The sequence below is a fragment of the Pelodiscus sinensis genome, chromosome 1 (genome assembly GCF_049634645.1).
Source record: "Pelodiscus sinensis isolate JC-2024 chromosome 1, ASM4963464v1, whole genome shotgun sequence".
NCBI lineage: Eukaryota > Metazoa > Chordata > Testudines > Trionychidae > Pelodiscus > Pelodiscus sinensis.
Genome location: NC_134711.1, coordinates 11204798 through 11222287, shown reverse-complemented (window position 1 = coordinate 11222287; position 17490 = coordinate 11204798). Strand labels below are relative to the sequence as shown.

Sequence of the window (17490 nt, the reverse complement as noted above, 5' to 3'; positions counted from 1 at the left end):
TCGACACAATGCCAGTACATTGCCCCCTGTGCTGCCAACAGAGAGCTCGTGGTGGGGGCTACAGTGCAGGGCTGCGGAGCCCCATCACACACCCATAGAAGGTGGTCCAATAAGAGGCTTTACTTCACTCTCCTTCTCTCTGTGATATCTTGCAGCCTATATGGCCACACTACTGCAAACTACTATAGGAAGGGCTTTTTGCCACCACAGTTTCGCTACAAAACCATTTTCAAAGACTTCATAGTTTCCGAATAGTGACCACAGCCTAGACACAAGGAGGGTGTTCTGATCAGTGAATTTTATTCATCAGTGTCTGCTTGAAACCCAGTGCAGCTACATATGGAAGCTAGCTGAGCTGTCAGTGGAGATCACTTGCACAGTCCAGCTGTTCTCTGTTCCTCAGATAATTTTTAGGCCAGTTTAGGGGCATCTTAGTAGTTTATAATGGTTTTAGTTTGTGCTGCAAATAACCTCTTGCAAGAGCTCATGGGAAATTTATTTGCATACATCTTGTTGCAAAGAATATCAGTTCCAAGCTAAAACAAAATACTGCCTGAGAACCAATACACAAATGCATGGCAACATCAAACACTGCATAAACTGTTCTCTCACTGGACCTCCTCAGCACAGTCCAGCTGCTTTTTGTTTACAGTATAGGGCATGGTTTCTCCTTACTGGACTTGATATTGTCAGCTTTTTGCAACAAACACAGTCCCAGGTGATACTGAAAGAAATACATATATAGAAAGAGTTATGGCATGATTTTTTGAAAAAGCAAATATAGTACTAAGCCACAAAATTATAGATTTCAACTCTGCTATAAAGTTTAAGAGTGTAAGAATTCAACTTTGGGCTGATCACTAGCAAAATGATTCTGTTTTAATAATGGAGTAATCATTAGAAATAATTTGCAACAGTTTTTGACATATTGTACTTTATTGTTATATTTGCAAATTGACCATGAACAGATAATGAAATTCTTCAATGTATTCATTGTTCAAAAATATTCATTTATTTCTTTAATGAATCATTCTTGAACTGAATATTGTTTGAACTAAGAATTATGTGAATATTAAATGGAACATGCCATCTGCAATTTGTGTTGTAGTACAAATGGTAGCTAGGCAGAAGAAAAAGAGAGAAAAGGGGGTGGGACAAATACAAGGAAAAAGTAACCCCACACCAAAACCAAAATCTTGAACATTTTAGTACATATTTTTTGCTTTTCTTCCCTTTTCAGTTTTCCTCCCAACTTCTCCACCTCCACCATCTCCCCCACCCCATTTTGTGAAAGAAAAAGAGGTACTATGTTAAAACAAAAAATCATTTTGAAATGTATTCATATACAGTTCTTTTTAAAAGCACAATTAATAAAAGAAAATGCCACACCCACTTTCTTAAAGAATGTCAACCATCTTTACTGCGAGTGAATGTCAAATAATGGAATACCTGAGGAACACAAATATGAATAGGTTGTGAATACGATCAAATCAAAATTTGGCCTTCAATATTACTAAATACTTAAGGAAACATTTTCCCCATTCTCCATTATCTATGGTAGCAATTAGTGATGTTTGTCACTGTTAGAGTGACATTTATGTACGTTTTTATTAGACAGACTCTCATGATAATTTTTAATAAAAGAATATTGTAAAAGGAGTGTCATAAAAAACCCTGAGCTCTTTCTCAAGGTTATGGAAGCAGGAGCTTGAATGGGGTGAGGAATTATATCTTTCAATGGCTTCTTTGTTATTTCGTTCAGTCATTTTCTCTCAGGGTGGGGGGAAGAGTTAGGGTCCTCTTTGAGGTAAAATTAAGCCCTGATGATACTGTTAAACCACCACCTTAGTCACAAAAGTTCATTCTGCTGTCAACCCTCATGATTTGATGCCAAGTTTCACTCTAGTTGGAATTTTTCTTGAATCCAAGCTTGGGAGTTGGGAGACTCTTCACCCCCCATAAATATGTGGGAGAAAAGTTATAAAAAGTGAACACTAAAAGCTAAAAAAGCAGAAGACAAATTGAAAGGCCAAATATTTATTATTTAGTCAAACCTTGTGTTTTTAAACCTTTTTCATGATTGTTTGGGACCTGACTTATGAAGTTTTGAGATTGGCAATCATTTTTAAATCCCTTTATTCACAATGACAATTAGTTACTCCCACAGGATTCCTTGGACTGGATTCTCATTTAAACCAAGGTCCCTTTATATTGCTTGGTAGCATGAAAGGGCCATAAAGTGTGTGTTAAGAGAAGGGGATGGATTCACAGATGGCCGGAAGCACCTACTCTATTAATTTTATAGAACGTACACTAGTAACTCAGATGCAAAGGATTTCTTCCTTTCTACTGTAAAATGGGCTCAGAATAATAATTTTAGAAGCAGACTTCTTAAGATTTTAACTCTTCCCCTTTCTCCTACATCTTTGCAAACTAGTCTGTCTCCTCTTTGATCTTTCACTGGATTCAATCCATACATTCTACATGGCACTACCATCCCTTCAAAGCTAGCATTGTCCATTTAAACCAAAAGGAAGGGAATAAAAGCATGTTAAACCAATAATGTAAATCCATAAACAGACTCAAATTTTCAAAGCCACCTGGGAAATTTCAATTCCCAAGTCCTATTCATGTTAATGAGTACTGTGTCTCTAAATCCCTCAGGTCAGATTTGAAAGTCTAAGACTGAATGTTCATTTTTGACTCAACTTGGGTAATGGATAGTTCCCTTTAAGTCACAATTGAAGATAGCTATGGTCTATGGAGTGCTACAAAGAGGAATTTCTGTGGTAGATCTTATGGGGTCACCACTGTCTGCTGCTTAGTTCAGTTTATGCAGAGGTGCTCAGACTTATTTTTTTTCAAAATTCGGTTCCTAAAGCTAGGCTCCTAAATCTGTATTTGAGCATTTACGTATATGAGTTTGGGGTGAGCACCTGCAGACCCTGCTGAGCTCAAGGAAAATTGCAGTAGCTCATCATCTCTGAAAGAAATCTATTTACTTATGTATTGATTAATCGAGGTGCCTAATTTTAGACAGCTGATTGGAGATCTAACCATCTAAGATGATTTAGGCACAGAAGTCCCTTGGTTTTCAAAGGGAAGGTGTGCTACAACATTCCTTAGGACAAGTAGAGAACCTCTGGCCTGTGAGCCAGATGCAGTTGGTCAGGCCAGATACTTTGTGTACCTAAGTGTCTTCAGGCTTGACCATTCACAGGTTCTATTAGCCAGGGTTCACCAATCATGGCAAACCACACCCAGTCGGCAAGCTGGAGATTCATCCCCATGGCTTAGGAGATTCCAAAGGTTATGTGCCCAGCCTACAATGCAGCTAGAGCATTTTCAATTGTTATCGTTCTGAATGTTTGCAAGGTTGCCCTACTTTTAACTTATGTTCCAAAAAACACACAAGAGCCCCCAAACAGAGAGAGAGACAAAGTATGTATGCTGCTCCCTAAGGAAGAGATGCACAACTCAACTTGTCTTGCTTTTTTCACGTTGATCATATTGATCACCTGCTTCCCCTGGAGACCAGGAGACCACTATAAACTTAAAGTGATAGTTTATCATTTCCCACCACTTCAATACACCACACTAAAAATCTTTCCCCAGGCTGGAAAAGTTTGTGCCCCATATAGATGAAGGGGTAGCTTTGTTTTGATCACTGTAGACAGTCAGGGTGAGTCTACACTGCACTGTAAGTTGAAATAAGATATGCAGAAGTTAAAGTGACTGGGACTTTTCAGTTTAGAAAAGAGGAGACTGAGAGGGGATCTGATAGAGGTATATAAAATATGAGTGGTGTGGAGAGGGTAAATAAAGAAAAGTTATTTATTAGTTCCCATAATAGAAGAACTAGAGGACACTAAATTAAATTAATGGGTAGCAGGTTTAAAACTAATACAAGAAAGTTCTTCTTCACACAGCACATAGTCAACCTGTGGAACTCCTTGCCAGAGGAGGCTGTGAAGGCTAGGACTATAACAGAGTTTAAAGAGAAACTAGATAATTTCATGGAGGTTGGGTCCATAAAAGGCTATTAGCCAGGGGATAGAAATGGTGTCCCTGGCCTCTGTTTGTCAGATGTTAGAGAGAGATGGCAGGAGACAAATCGCTTGATAATTGTCTTCGGTCCACCCCAACTGGGGCACTTGGTGTTGGCCACTGTCAGGAGACAGGATAGTGGGCTAGATGGACCTTTGGTCTGACCTAGGATGGCCATCCTTATGTTCTTACGTTCTTATGTAATTTGAACTATGCAAATTGCATATCTTATTTCGATGCTATTTCAAAATAGCTTATTTCATCAATTGGCACTGTCTGCACAGCGCCAAATATTGAAATAAAGCGCTATTCTAAAATGTCCCTTGCTCCTTGTAAAATGAGGTTTACAGGGATGTCGGAATAGTGAGCCCAAAATAATGGGCTCAAAGAGAAATTTCTACTTAGGGTCCTGGGTCTCTAGACAAATAATAGAGATTGTGATGTAGATCTTGGGAATTTCATTAAAGTAAGAGAAATGGATACTTTTCAAGACACCAGTAAGAATGCTCCCACCTTCTCAGAAAACAAAACAAAGAAAACTTGCAAGATAACAAAAGAGAGAAAACTAGAGATAAATACTAATGGCTATTCCATTTCCAGAGGCAGCTTAGAAGTTTTTACATTCCCATCAGTTTTTCCCCAATCCATGCATAAATCTATTTGAAAGCCACTAATTTAAATATATCACAGTTGATTTACACAAGATATGGTCAATCACCCCAACTAAAGCCTATTTCATAAATCAGCCCATAGAGAAATGTCAAAATTCAAGCCTAGAGCGTAGCTGTAGTCAGAAGTAGCTCTGGTTGCTATTATGCCAACATGTTGAAAATGTTACGGTTTTGCCTATAATGTAGCTCAAAATTCTCCAAAAAGCAGGAGATTTAACTGGGGGGGTTCATTCCTGGTGTGTGTGTGTGCGTATGGGTGGGGTGGGGGGGAGGAGGAGGAGGTTGTGTATGATAAGATTAGTAGGAACCTAGAAATGGAGCTGAATGAGAAAGCTTAGCTTTAAAAAAAATACTCAACTCTTATTTTTATTTTCTTATTAGACCTAGTCAAGCTTAAAGCCCATGGAAAAGCTTTAAAGCAAAGAGGAATAAATATAAGACAGCAAGAAATCACTACATCAGTGTAGAAACCTCCCTGAATACCCCCTTCCTCACCGAAAAGCCCACCCAGTCTTGGAGCCAAAGAGCTGTGATTGTATTATTCCCTCTTGTCAGAAATGGAATGGGTGAAAGATAGGCATTGAAAATCACATGGGAAAGATAACAGGGTGGGACACCTACATAAGTTATGTACCCAGTCTGCATTAGAACATAAGAATGGCCATGCTGGGTCATACCAAAGATCCAGCTAGCCCAGTATCCTGTCTGCCAATGGTGGCCAATACCAGATGCTCCAGAAGGAGGGAATACAAAAGGTAATCCTCATGTGATCCCTCTCCTGTCACCCATTTGCAGACAAACAGAGGCTAGGGATACCATTTCCTACCATCCAGGCTAACAGCCATTGATGGACCTAACCTCCATGAATCTATTTAGCTCTTTTTTGAACCCTGTTATAGTCCTAGTCGTCACCACATCCTCTGGCAAGGAGATCCACAGGTTGACTGTGTGCTGAGTGAAGAAAAACTTCCTTTTGTTGGTTTTAAACCAAATGTATCCGGCCCCAATATTGAAGCCTGTAGAACAAGCTAAACATTAAGTTTTAAGGGGTTTCCCGATCCTGGTTGCAGGCTACCAAATCCCACTTCTTGATGCCACTGGTGAGTGTAGGGGCAGGCTCTACCCCTGCTGTAGGAGCCAAGACACCTGCTAATCTCTTAGGCCACCATTGGTCCCCTGAATCATGGGGTCCCACGAAACACAGGACTCTAGGTGGTTGTCCCAAACCATCCAATGGACAGGATGGCTTATCTGCATCAGGACAGCTTATATAATTGCTGGGCCCCTGGCCAAGGAGAGGGGAGGCTTGGCCCTGTGCTCTTTGAAGGGGTGGGGCCTCAGGAAGAAGGGGCGGGGCTCACCCCACCAGCCCTTCAGCCTTATCCTTCAGCACTGCCCAGCACTCTGATGGTAGTGGAATGTGTCCAGGGCTATGGCCGCTGCCGCACCCAAAATAACGGTGTGTCTAGACTACACCTCTCTGTCGACAGAGATTTTTCGACCACATCAAAATTGCTAATGAAGCAGGGATTTAAATATCCCGTGCCTCATTAGCATACAAATGGCCGCTGCTTTTTTTTCGACACGAAGTTTTTTCGAAAAAAACCCGGCAGTTTAGACGCAGATCTGGCGAAAATAAAGCCTTTTTCAACAGATCCTGTAAACCTCAGGACTTTTTTAATCCTCAGGCCCAGAGCAGTTGCTCCCTCACCCTCCTCATTGGCAGGCCTGGTCTGCATACTAGGGTAACAGAGGAAATGAAGTAAGGACAAGCAGGTGGGAACCACTATTTCCTGTAAACTCTGCAATTCTATGGAGGCTTAGGAGCAATTTCAATGTCACCCAGCCAAATAGCAGAGTGCCCACAGCTAGGTTTTTGTTTCTCATGGTGATGCATATTAATATATGCCTTGGTGCACCTAACAAAATTTATTCCTCACATGGATGGAAAAAATCCATGCATGGATGGAAAAGACAGGAGAATCAGTCCACTGGCCAATTTACATAATCAGGTTGGAAGACCTAGTCCCCATCTAGCCAAAACAGGATATTTTTTTTATACGACAAGGCATGCTATACCGATTTCAGACCTCACAGGTTGTGTGTAGTGCAATGAATCCTGGGGCATATGAAATTTGAATTCAGAAGTGGCTTGCTGCCAGAAAAGTTTCTATAGATGTAGACCCTTCTTTGTAAAGATGGGAGAATGAATACAGGGTGAAGGACTCTCTTGAGCCACGTGTTAGAATAAGGAAGAGAGAGAGTGTTACTGGGAGAAAAATGGAAGTACTAAAGAAGCCTTAAAATGTTTGAATAAATATATGAACCTTTGGATACATAAGCAAACTGAATTGAACCACTGATCCTTTTGAGGATTGTCCATCTTTAACCCTAGTTACCATGAGATTCCTTGACAACAGTAACAAAACATTTACATTGAGAATCTGAATTTTTTCCTATATTGATATAAAATGATTTGAGGGAGAAAAAACGCATGAAGAAATGAGTCTATTCAATTTCATACAAAGGGCTAGAGAATACAATGCTAGCGACATATTTTCTCGTCGCCTATGAAATGTGTGAAGTGAAAACTGCTTCTTTCAACACCACAGACCTTGTGGGAAATGACCTGTACATTGGATAAGTTGACAGACACAGTAGGGGATTTCATTACACCTTAGAATTTGACTGGCACAACCAGCTCTTTCTGGCTTTCTGTAACCTCTGGCAAGTGCTTGGAATTGAATCTGTAAATGTTAATCAATATTTCAGGCCTATTAAATAAAGAAAGGGATTGTGGAAATCAAAGCACTAATGGCTGGCATGGTGCTATAGAATGACTTCTAGGCTGTCAGAAAACCTCGTCAGGAGCAAAAGAGCAAATATTTTAATAAAACAATTATCTCTACAATTTCAAACCCATAGAAGACTGTTCCCTCTCCACCACTATCCCACTAACTTAATTTTAGTTTCAAACAGTCCAATGTGCAAGAGCAATTCTAAATGTGGATGTTTATTGAGCTCTTAACGACTATCCTAAAACTTTGGGAATGTTGGGGTTCACGTTTTTAGAGGCACTTCATGTGCATGCAAAATTTGCAGGGATTTGTGGATCTACCCACATGCACACGGAGATTTGTATGTGCAACCCAAAATAGGAGAACAATGGTCTTTGTCCTAGGGTGGCTAGGTGCTCTATTTTTATAGGAAAAACTTAAAAAACAATAAATAGTCAGGTAGCACTTTAAAGACTAGCAAAACATGTAGATAGTATCATGAACTTTCGTTGGCACAGCCCACTTATTCAGATGACAGGAGTCCCAAAATATGCAGCTTTGTCTTATATGGGCACTGATTACCCCCATCCTCTGTCCCAATTTTTCACACTTGCTGCCTGGTCACCTGACTTTGTCCCCACCCAATATCTGGTCTGTATAAGGGCCTAAGAGCCTAGTTTGCTGTTCTTACAACTAGTCAGGCAGTGAAGCTAATCAGGCATACTCTTATAGGCCAGCTGTACTCCATAAGCTGCCCAGAAATTGACTCTGCTGCAGACCTTGCTTCCTGATAGGAAGTCATCTAGGACCCTATTTTTCTTTGCAAAGGAGATCCCTTGCATGCATAAGAATGAATGGGCAATTGCATGAGCAAATAGCCTGAGGGTCTTAGTCTGTAAGTGCAGATACCTGATTTGCAATCACGATTATAGTAACCGAAAGGTCTAATGTTTGGGGACATTATTGCATATGCAAGTTGGAATCTCCTTAAAAAAACATTGTCCAGAACAGCATTAAATTAATTATGACTTATAAAGCACTAAGCGTAGCTGCCTACTTAAATTCCACATTCAATTTGAACTGCATAGAATATTCTTCTTCACTTATTGATCTAAATCATTGCATAATATTACTGTGCATACTTAGACTGATGACAAATTCCATACCAGAGGTGCTGCATTACAGTGGTGAGTAAAATTGTAACATGGCATATGTAGTACATAACCGTAGAGTGTGAACTCATTCATGAGACCGTTTGGTTTGGATTCTGATCTCATTAGTATAAATGGGGAGTAACATCTCTGAAGTCAGCACTACTCTATTGTGGAACTGGTGTTAGTGAGAGGACAATCAGATTTCCTGCGTCTGTCTTCATATAACAGAATACATGATGGTGTAGTGTGTTACAAAAAACTGTGAAGGCCACAATGCCCATGAAAAGAGTAAGCCATGAATGTGTTTTGCCGGTCATCCCAGGTTAAAGAAAATATAGACCTCATTATCTTGTCTGGTATATGTGGTTTTATGTGATGGGGAAATTATTCTACAAATATTTTAACTATGCAGGGCAAGCTATGTCTTTGAGTTGACTTGTGGAGGATCTATGTAAAATTAATGACCAGCATGTCAATAGTTTGTACGTGATCCCTTACAGGACACCTGTTGGGTTACAGGTAGTGCCAATAGTGAGTTGGGGCAATGAGAGGATCAAACCGGATGCAAGTTATGGTATGCTTGGCATTGAGGGACATCTTGGGTCACAATAACCACTCCATAGCTCCCTTTCTTGCTTAGAAAAAAGAGTTTAAACTTAAAATAGAAACCAAAATATATGCACAGTATAAGACAATTCAAAATAAACTTCAACTTCCTTTCATTTACTTCTTTGCAGTATTGCTGTAGCTATATCGGTCTCAGGATAGGACAGAAACAAAATAGCTAATGCAAGAGCTGCAATAAAAGAAATCATAGAATCATAGAATCGTAGGACTGGAAGAGACCTCGAGAGGTCATCGAGTCCGGCCCCCCGCCCTCAAGGCAGAACCAAGCTCCATCTACACCATCCCTGACAGATGTCTATCTAACCTGTTCTTAAATATCTCCAGAGAGGGAGATTCCACCACCTCCCTTGGCAATTTATTCCAATATTTGACCACTCTGACAGTTAGGAATTTTTTCCTAATGTCCAATCTAAACCTCCCTTGCTGCACTGACCTCACCTACTTAAAAAAACGATTTTATACTACTATATCTGCTTGTCAATTGCATTTACACAGTCACAAACAGCATTCTACAGCTCAAGTCTTTGAGGAAGGGCTGGTCTGTCCTCCAGACCAAGTCCTCTCTTTTGTTGTGTTTTCATGCGGACCTCCGTGTGCAGAGGATGCAGGTACTCTGTCAGGACGTGAAAGTCCCACATCCTCTCTTAGTTGTATTGGGAAATATTGAAGCTGAACCTGTTTCCTCCAGAGAAGTCCAGTCTGAGTCCCATTGCAAGTGGCTGCTGAGTTCCTAATAGCTTCTGAGCCAAAATAATGTTGCTTTTTTTCCCTGTGCTGAACATGGGCATTTTATGGCTGTCAGGTTTTTGTTTCAGCATCCCATTTTCGAAATTCCCTCAGGCAGGCGTTGCACATTTAAGTGGTATTAGTGCACAGGCATGGGAAGCCTATGGAGCCCCTGCCTCTGCCCCCTTCTAGTTAGAACCCCAAGATTCTTTCTCCCCTCCCTGTGTCCCCTGCAGCCAGGGCAATGAGTCCTTCCTGCCCAAAGGAGCCTCAAGTATCTGCCTCAGCTGAAAGAGACTCCTGGCTGGCTGAGGCCTTTAGTCCCCTCTGCTTGATCAGAGAAGCCCAAGCCCTCCCTCACTGCGTGGAGGAGTTCTGGGCCACCCACACCCACAACGTGCCTCCCCTCCCAACCTCAGTCCCCAGGCATCCAGGAAAAGCTGCTGTGTCTGTTCCTAAAGATGAACTTGAGCTTTAGATATGTCCCATGCAGGTTCCAGGGCAGCTAAGAAGGTGGTATGTTTTATTCACTTTCCAGGGCACTTCAAATGCTCTGGAGTCCAGAGAGATTTTTAATGAACCTTGAAAGCTGAATAGCACATACTGTCTCCTCAGCTGCCCCAGAACTTGCATGGGCCATAATAAAGCAAAAACTCCCTACCTCCATACTCTCACCAAACCCATAACAAGGTGTCCAGGGGCAGTAGTTATGCCAGGGGACAGCAAAGTCGCCCCTGACTTATTATACCTGCCATGTGCACTAGTAAAGGTGTCCTTAGTTATCTTACCTCAGAAATTCTGCTTGAGAAAATCCTGCTGGAGATAATCCAGATATGAGCGGTGTTGATCGATATACCAGGAGAGCTTTAAATGGGTCCCCTGAGTTTTGCAGAGTTATTTTTCAAGTCTGCACTGTTCCCGCTGCTGCAAAAGCTAGAAAAGGGTATGTCCAACAACATACCCCAGTCCAGCTCAGACTCCAACCCACGCCCAGACATCTACAGAGCAATGAAACAGTCCCACAGCCTGAGCCCTGCGAGCCCAGGCTAGCCATGGGTGTCTAACTGCTGTGTACACATACCCCTGTGTTGCTTCTCTGCCTCAGAAAGGGAAAGCTTTGCTGAGACTTGAACTAAGTAGCAGCTCCCTGTCATGAAAGTCTGTCTGCCTCACCAACAAATTCCTTGAGGCTCTGCCAGTACTTGCCATGCAAGTAACAGCAAACCCTGCTTCTCCAGAGAGACTTCTTTCTGCAGTGTCCAGTCCCTCAGACTGGATACTCACAAAGGTTACTAAATTCACTGCCTTTGAAAAGAGATAATGCCCACACCAGCCAGCTAAGTTAGCTGACAACTCCCTCCCTACTTCAACAGAACACTGAGACAGAAGATAGTAAACTAAGAAGAACATTTATAAACAGATTTAAAGGATGCTAAAAAAATATGCTTTCTAGGGTGTGTCTAGACTACATGCCTCCTTCAACGGAGGCATGTAGATTAGCCAGATCGGAAGAGGGAAATGAAGCCGCGATTAAAATAATCGCGGCTTCATTTAAATTTAAATGGCTGCCCCGATCTGCCGATCAGCTGTTTGTCGGCAGATCGGGGCAGTCTGGACGCGCCGCGCCCACAAAGAAGCCTTTCTTCATCGGCACAGGTAAGCCTCGTGAAACCAGGTTTACCTGTGCCGATGAAGAAAGGCTTCTTTGTGGGCGCGTCGCATCCAGACTGCCCCGATCTGCCGACAAACAGCTGATCGGCAGATCGGGGCAGCCATTTAAATTTAAATGAAGCCGCGATTATTTTAATCGCGGCTTCATTTCCCTCTTCCGATCTGGCTAATCTACATGCCTCCGTCGAAGGAGGCATGTAGTCTAGACACACCCCTAGTGACTACACCTTAATTTCAGCATGTTACAGTCTTTGCTTTTGCAGTTTTCTCACTTACATAATATGGGCCAAAGTTCACAGAATCAGAGAGTACTGTTCCATTCAATCCTTAATGATGGATCACTAAAAGGTCCCTCATCAAAGGCTCTTAAGCAAATTAAGGCTATGTCCACACTACAAGCTTCTTGCTCAAGAAAGCGTCCACATTGCAAAAGTGCATCGAAAAAGTGATTCGCTTTTGCACAAGAGAGCATCCAGACTGCATGGACGCTCTCTCAAAAGAAAGCACTGATAGCTATTCACAGATTGGCCACTAGGGCACCTGTGCTTTTTTCTATAGGGTTTTTTTGCACAAAAAGAGGCAGTTCCTCATCCATACACACCTCGTAGAAAGAGGAATAACTCTTGCACAAAACCCCCTCCATTCTGTCGATTTACTTGTGCAAAAACGTGTTTGAGGTGTGGATGCTTTGTGAGTTTTTGCAATATGCTTTTGCGCAACAGAGCCTCCGGACAGGATGGATTCTCTCTCACAAGAAATCTCTGATTACCATTAACAGAATGGCAGCCAGAGCACCTGTGCTTCTTTCAATAGTCTGGTTTTGCACAAAAAAATGCCCTGTTTCCCGTCCACCCACTCACCCACCCACCCACACACCTTTTTGCACAAGTGGTCTTGCGCCAAATGGAGTTATTCCTCATAGAAAGAGGAATACCTATACCACAAAAACCCCTCTGTTCTGTCGATTCACTGTAAATTTTCTTAAGCAAAAACATACTTGAGGTGTGGACACTCCACGAGTTTTTTGGCATAAACACCTGTTTTTGTGCAAAAACTCTGGAGTGTAGACGTTGGCTCAGTGCAGATGTGATTACCTCATCTCAAAAATGATATCTTCGCACTGGAAAAAGTTCAGCAAAGCGCAATAAAAATTATTAGGGGTTTGGAACAGCAGGCATATGAGAAGAGATTAATAAAACGGGTACTTGTCATCTTAGAAAAAAGGAGACTGGGAGTGAGTGAAAGTTGATGGATCACTTGGTGATTGCCTGATCTGTCCATTCTATCTGGCCACCTGCCATTGGCCACTGTCAGAAGAGAGGATTCGGGGCTAGATGGCACTTTGATCTGACCAATATGACCATCCTTCCATTCTTATATTCTTAAAAGGTTATTTCCCTTTCTGTTTTATAGTCCAATAGACCTTTGGAATGTATTCTTTTAAAAGGAAACCAAGACAATGTTCCTCTCCCTGCTAATGTGTGTAGATGCTATGCTGTCTTCCTCATCTTCTGGTTAGTTTGCTTCCTTAGTCAATTTAGTCATTTTGGGTATGTCTACACTGTGCAGCTATTTTAAAATACTAGAGATATCCCGAAATAGCTACCTAATGTCTTAAGAAGCCGCCCGTTATTTTGAAATATTTTTCGAAATAACAGGCACACTATTTCGGCATCCTGGTAATCCTCGTTCCATGTGGGCTAAGGGATTTCTCAAAATAGCACATTATTTTGAAATTTGGTGCTGTGTAGATGCACCAAATTTCGAAATAGCCTTTTTCAAAATTCAATCAAAATAGGATACGCAATTTTCATAGCACAGATGGTGTATCTTATTTTGAATATAGGGTGCTGTGTAGACGCACCCGTTGTTTACCATAGTCGTAAATGTACTTCCATTGTGTCTGGCCTGATCTTGTTCAACGTGTATAGAAAACATAGTCAAATAGGCAAAACTTGTCTTTGTCTACCACAAACTTATTTATCCATTCTACTCAGATTGCTTGGACTAAACATATTTCTAAACATATTTCCAGCACACACAGATCTTTATGCACTAACTGTGCATACATCAATCACAAACGTAACATTAGTGGGCAGTGTGTCACGAGCTTTCATATGCCCGCTTACAGGACACTGTCTGACTACATGTCCTGAGAATGTGTTGGGTATGTCCTTTGACAGTAGGCATAAAATGGCTCTTAGGCTCACACGTACATCAAGAAATCTCCTCACAGAAGAAATGGTTTGTGTTTTGGGTAAGGCAAGCCATGCCTTCAGATTGTCTGAATCTAGCTACATTCCCTGTTTGCTTCCTACATATGTTATCCAGTTATTTTCAAAATTCACAATTTCCCATCCAGAGTGAGGCTGGCTTGTTGGAAGCATCTCAAGATTACATGCATTTGCTCAGCCTGTTCATCTGCATCTTTGCCATATATCAGCCCATCATCTGTAAAGAGAAGGACACTAGAGCAAACTGGCATCATCTGAGAGAGTCTCTTTTGGAAATGTTCTGCTGCAGAAAATATACCAGATGGAATACGATTGAAACAATACCGTCCAAACTGGGTGATGAATGCAGTTAATGCTATAGATTCATTAGTGAGGAGAATTTGCCAGTAGCGTGCTGTAATATCTAACTTTGAGAAGACTTTTGCTTCTGATCACAGATAATGCCTGTCCAACTCCAGGAAGCATGTGTTTTTCTTTGCGCACATTAAGTTGTATAAGGTCCATACAAATGAGAATTTTGCCATTGGGTTTTGGTACAGTAACTCCCATATCTTTCCTTCTCTTAAATTCTTTTTTGAGTTTCACTAGTAAGTCTTTTGGATTCAGTGAGATCAAAAGGAATTGCTGACAACACAAGTTTTATTTTACAGCCATGAAAAGTCACGTGGATAAATCTTTCAGATAGTTTGCTTTTTTGTAATTCATTAATTTTCGGGGGGGGGGAGGGTTCTGCTAGGTGCAATCTTTGAATTGCTGGCAACCTCAATAGGGGAACTGTCAATCTTCATATTACATATATTCTTAGTTGAAGGATTTTATGTCCTTCCTCTAATTTCTCAAAGGAACTAACTATAAATATAGAATATAATTCCGTTTGACCAGTGGATAGACTTATTTGGTCTTTACAAATGTCTATCCTTGGAAAATATAGATCTATATAATAACTACAGCAATAGCCAATGTTAATTTTAAATTTAAGATTTCAATTGTTTAGATTCATGCTTACCTAAGTATCATCTGCCCTACTGAGAATATAATCCTTAGAACATTAACATTGTGAGTTTATGATAATACTTCCTCTTGGATTGTTTCCACTATTAGCAAGGACCTCCAAGCTACCACAAAATGGGACATTTTGCAGTTTCTCTTGGATTCTTCCTCTTTTACTGGACATTATTGCCAGCGATGGTATCCTTCCACAACTACTGCAGCTTTTCCAAGCTTCCCACTTGTTAAGGTTCTTTGGTTCTCCAATCTCATAAGAATATAGGAATGGCCATCCTGGGTCAGACCAAAGTTCTGTCTAGCCCAGTATCCTGTCTTCTGATAGTCGCCAATGACAGGTGCCCCAGAGGGAGTAAAGAGAACAGGTAATCATTAAGTGATCCCTCTCCTGTCACCTATTTCCAGCCACTGACAAACAGAGCTAGGGAAACCATTCCTATCCATCCTGGCTAATAAGTATTGATGGATCTATCCTCCCTGAATTCATCTAGCTCTTTTTTGAACCCTGTTAAATCCTGGTCTTCACAACATCCTCTGGCAAGGAGTTTCACAGGTTGCCTGTGTGCTGTATGAAGCAAAACTTCCTTTTGTTTATTTTAAACCTGCTACCTATTAATTTCATTTGGTGACCCCTAGTTCTTATGTTATGGGAACAAGTAAATAACTTTTCCTTATTCACTTTCTCCAGTTGTGAAATGTTCTTATGTTGTAAATTTGATCTGACAGCTTCCTTTTGCATGTGTGCTTTTTTTTGCTTTATTCTGTCAATAGTGTCTGATGCAGTTTTACTTATGCAGTAAGTCCTTATGCCTTCCTACATTCTTATTTTTGCTAGAGCTATAGCAAGGGATCTGGGTCTAATTGAAGATGTGTCGATAAACTGGTGTCTTTCGTGCCACCAACTTTCCTGCTTCTTATTAGTTCGTTTAATGTTTCATACTGGCAATGATCAGCAAGACTATGTTCCATAGTCAGAAAAGTCTCAGCTACTTCCTTTTGTTTCTGGCACCTTCTATAAAAATTTCTCCATTTCATACCTAATATTCTGCTCCCCTGTGAAATGAGTATCAAAAGCTTCTTTCACTTTGGTGTATTCTTTCTTTTTTCTTCATCAGTGAGGCTCACTGAATGTCATCAGCAGCACCAGCCATGGGAAATTATCAGGACATTTACGTGGTATTCTTGTGCTTTCTCTGTGCAACAAGAAGCCATTTGGAATTGCTTAGAGCTCTAGATCCAACATGACCAATTGCCTCTTCCACCTTTTCTCGCTGAACCACTGACACTGTGAGCTCAAGTGCTGGATTAAGACAAGACTGTGCTTCCTTTGGGTATGTCTAGGCTGCAAGGCTATTTCGGGAGGTATCCCGAAATAGCTACCCCACATCTAAGGAATGAGTCTGCTCTTTTGAAATAATTTTCGAAATAACAGATGTGCTATTTCAGCATCCCTGTCAACCTCATTCCACGAGGAATAAGGGATGTCTTGAAATAGTGCTTTATTTTGAAATTTGGTGCCATGTATTTCGAAATAGCGCAAATTGCATGTCTTATTTTGATTTTAGAGTACAGTCTAGATGTACACTTTGTTATAGAACGTTCACAGCTCTCCTACCTCATTTTCCTCTTTTCCCCACTTACTGCTCTGGAAGTCTCTCTTCTTTCTTTACTCCTATCCACAACCAGGGCATGGGCAGTGAGGCCTAGCAGTCAGTTTAGGAGTCAAAACCTAGGAACCAGACAAGGTCAAATTACCAAGAGATCGAAGTGAGGCGCTAGGAACAGGTCACACGAGGGAAGCAGTCCTAAGTAGGAGAAACCCATTTGCAGAGTCAACAGCCATTTCTCCTGCTTGGTTTAAAATAAAGGCAAAGAACCAAGTTGGACCCATGAAGTTTCATCACTAATCAGATCCTACTCCTGAAGTCCTTTGTGCTAGTTAAGCTCAGAGGCATGGCAACTGGGGGCACAGGGGAGCTGCAGCACCCTCAAGTTTTGTGGGGGGGTCCTGGCTGCTGGCCTCTAGCCCAGGGCTCCATGCCTGGCCAATTGCTCAATTCTATACACTTGGCCCCAGCCTCAGCTAGGGTTGCCTATCCTCCAGGATTGGTCTGGAGTCTCCTGGAATTGGCATAAATCTCCTGGCAATGACTGTAAGCCATCCTGGAGATTTTAATAAGGTATTTTAAGAAAATGACATGCCATGTTGGGGAAAGAAATCCCGACTAGCTTCAGTCAAAGCAGGAAACCCGAAGTCTCAGCCTCCTTACCCCATCCATGTCCCCTCCCACCCTACTCTTGGGCCTAGCTTGAGGGGGCGGTAAGGGGCACACACAGAGGTAGCTCCCCCACTCTGTAAACTGTTCTGTGCCATTGATTGAGCTTCAAGTTCTGGGGGGCTGTTAACAGGTTACTGCGCGGCAGGTTGGAACATGTGAGTTCTGGGGGCCAGGATTTTAGATTCATGGCCACTAACAACTCCTGCTTGAGAGTGATTCACTCACTTCTGACATCATGTATTGTGACATCATAGACAGACAGAATCGTACTTAACGCAGTATGTCCCTAACCAGCAAGT

The 17490-nt window shown here is 41.5% G+C and overlaps 1 long non-coding RNA gene across 1 annotated transcript; it reads right to left on the bottom strand.

The window, feature by feature from the left end:
• Window positions 1-323: 323 nt before the first annotated feature.
• On the bottom strand, window positions 324-17364 carry LOC112547025 (uncharacterized). The gene is made up of 3 exons (XR_003090764.2): window positions 17183-17364; window positions 16528-16641; window positions 324-724 (listed from the first exon to the last, which is right to left on the bottom strand). It is a non-coding gene; the product is annotated as an uncharacterized LOC112547025 (long non-coding RNA).
• Between the last annotated feature and the right edge of the window lie 126 nt (window positions 17365-17490).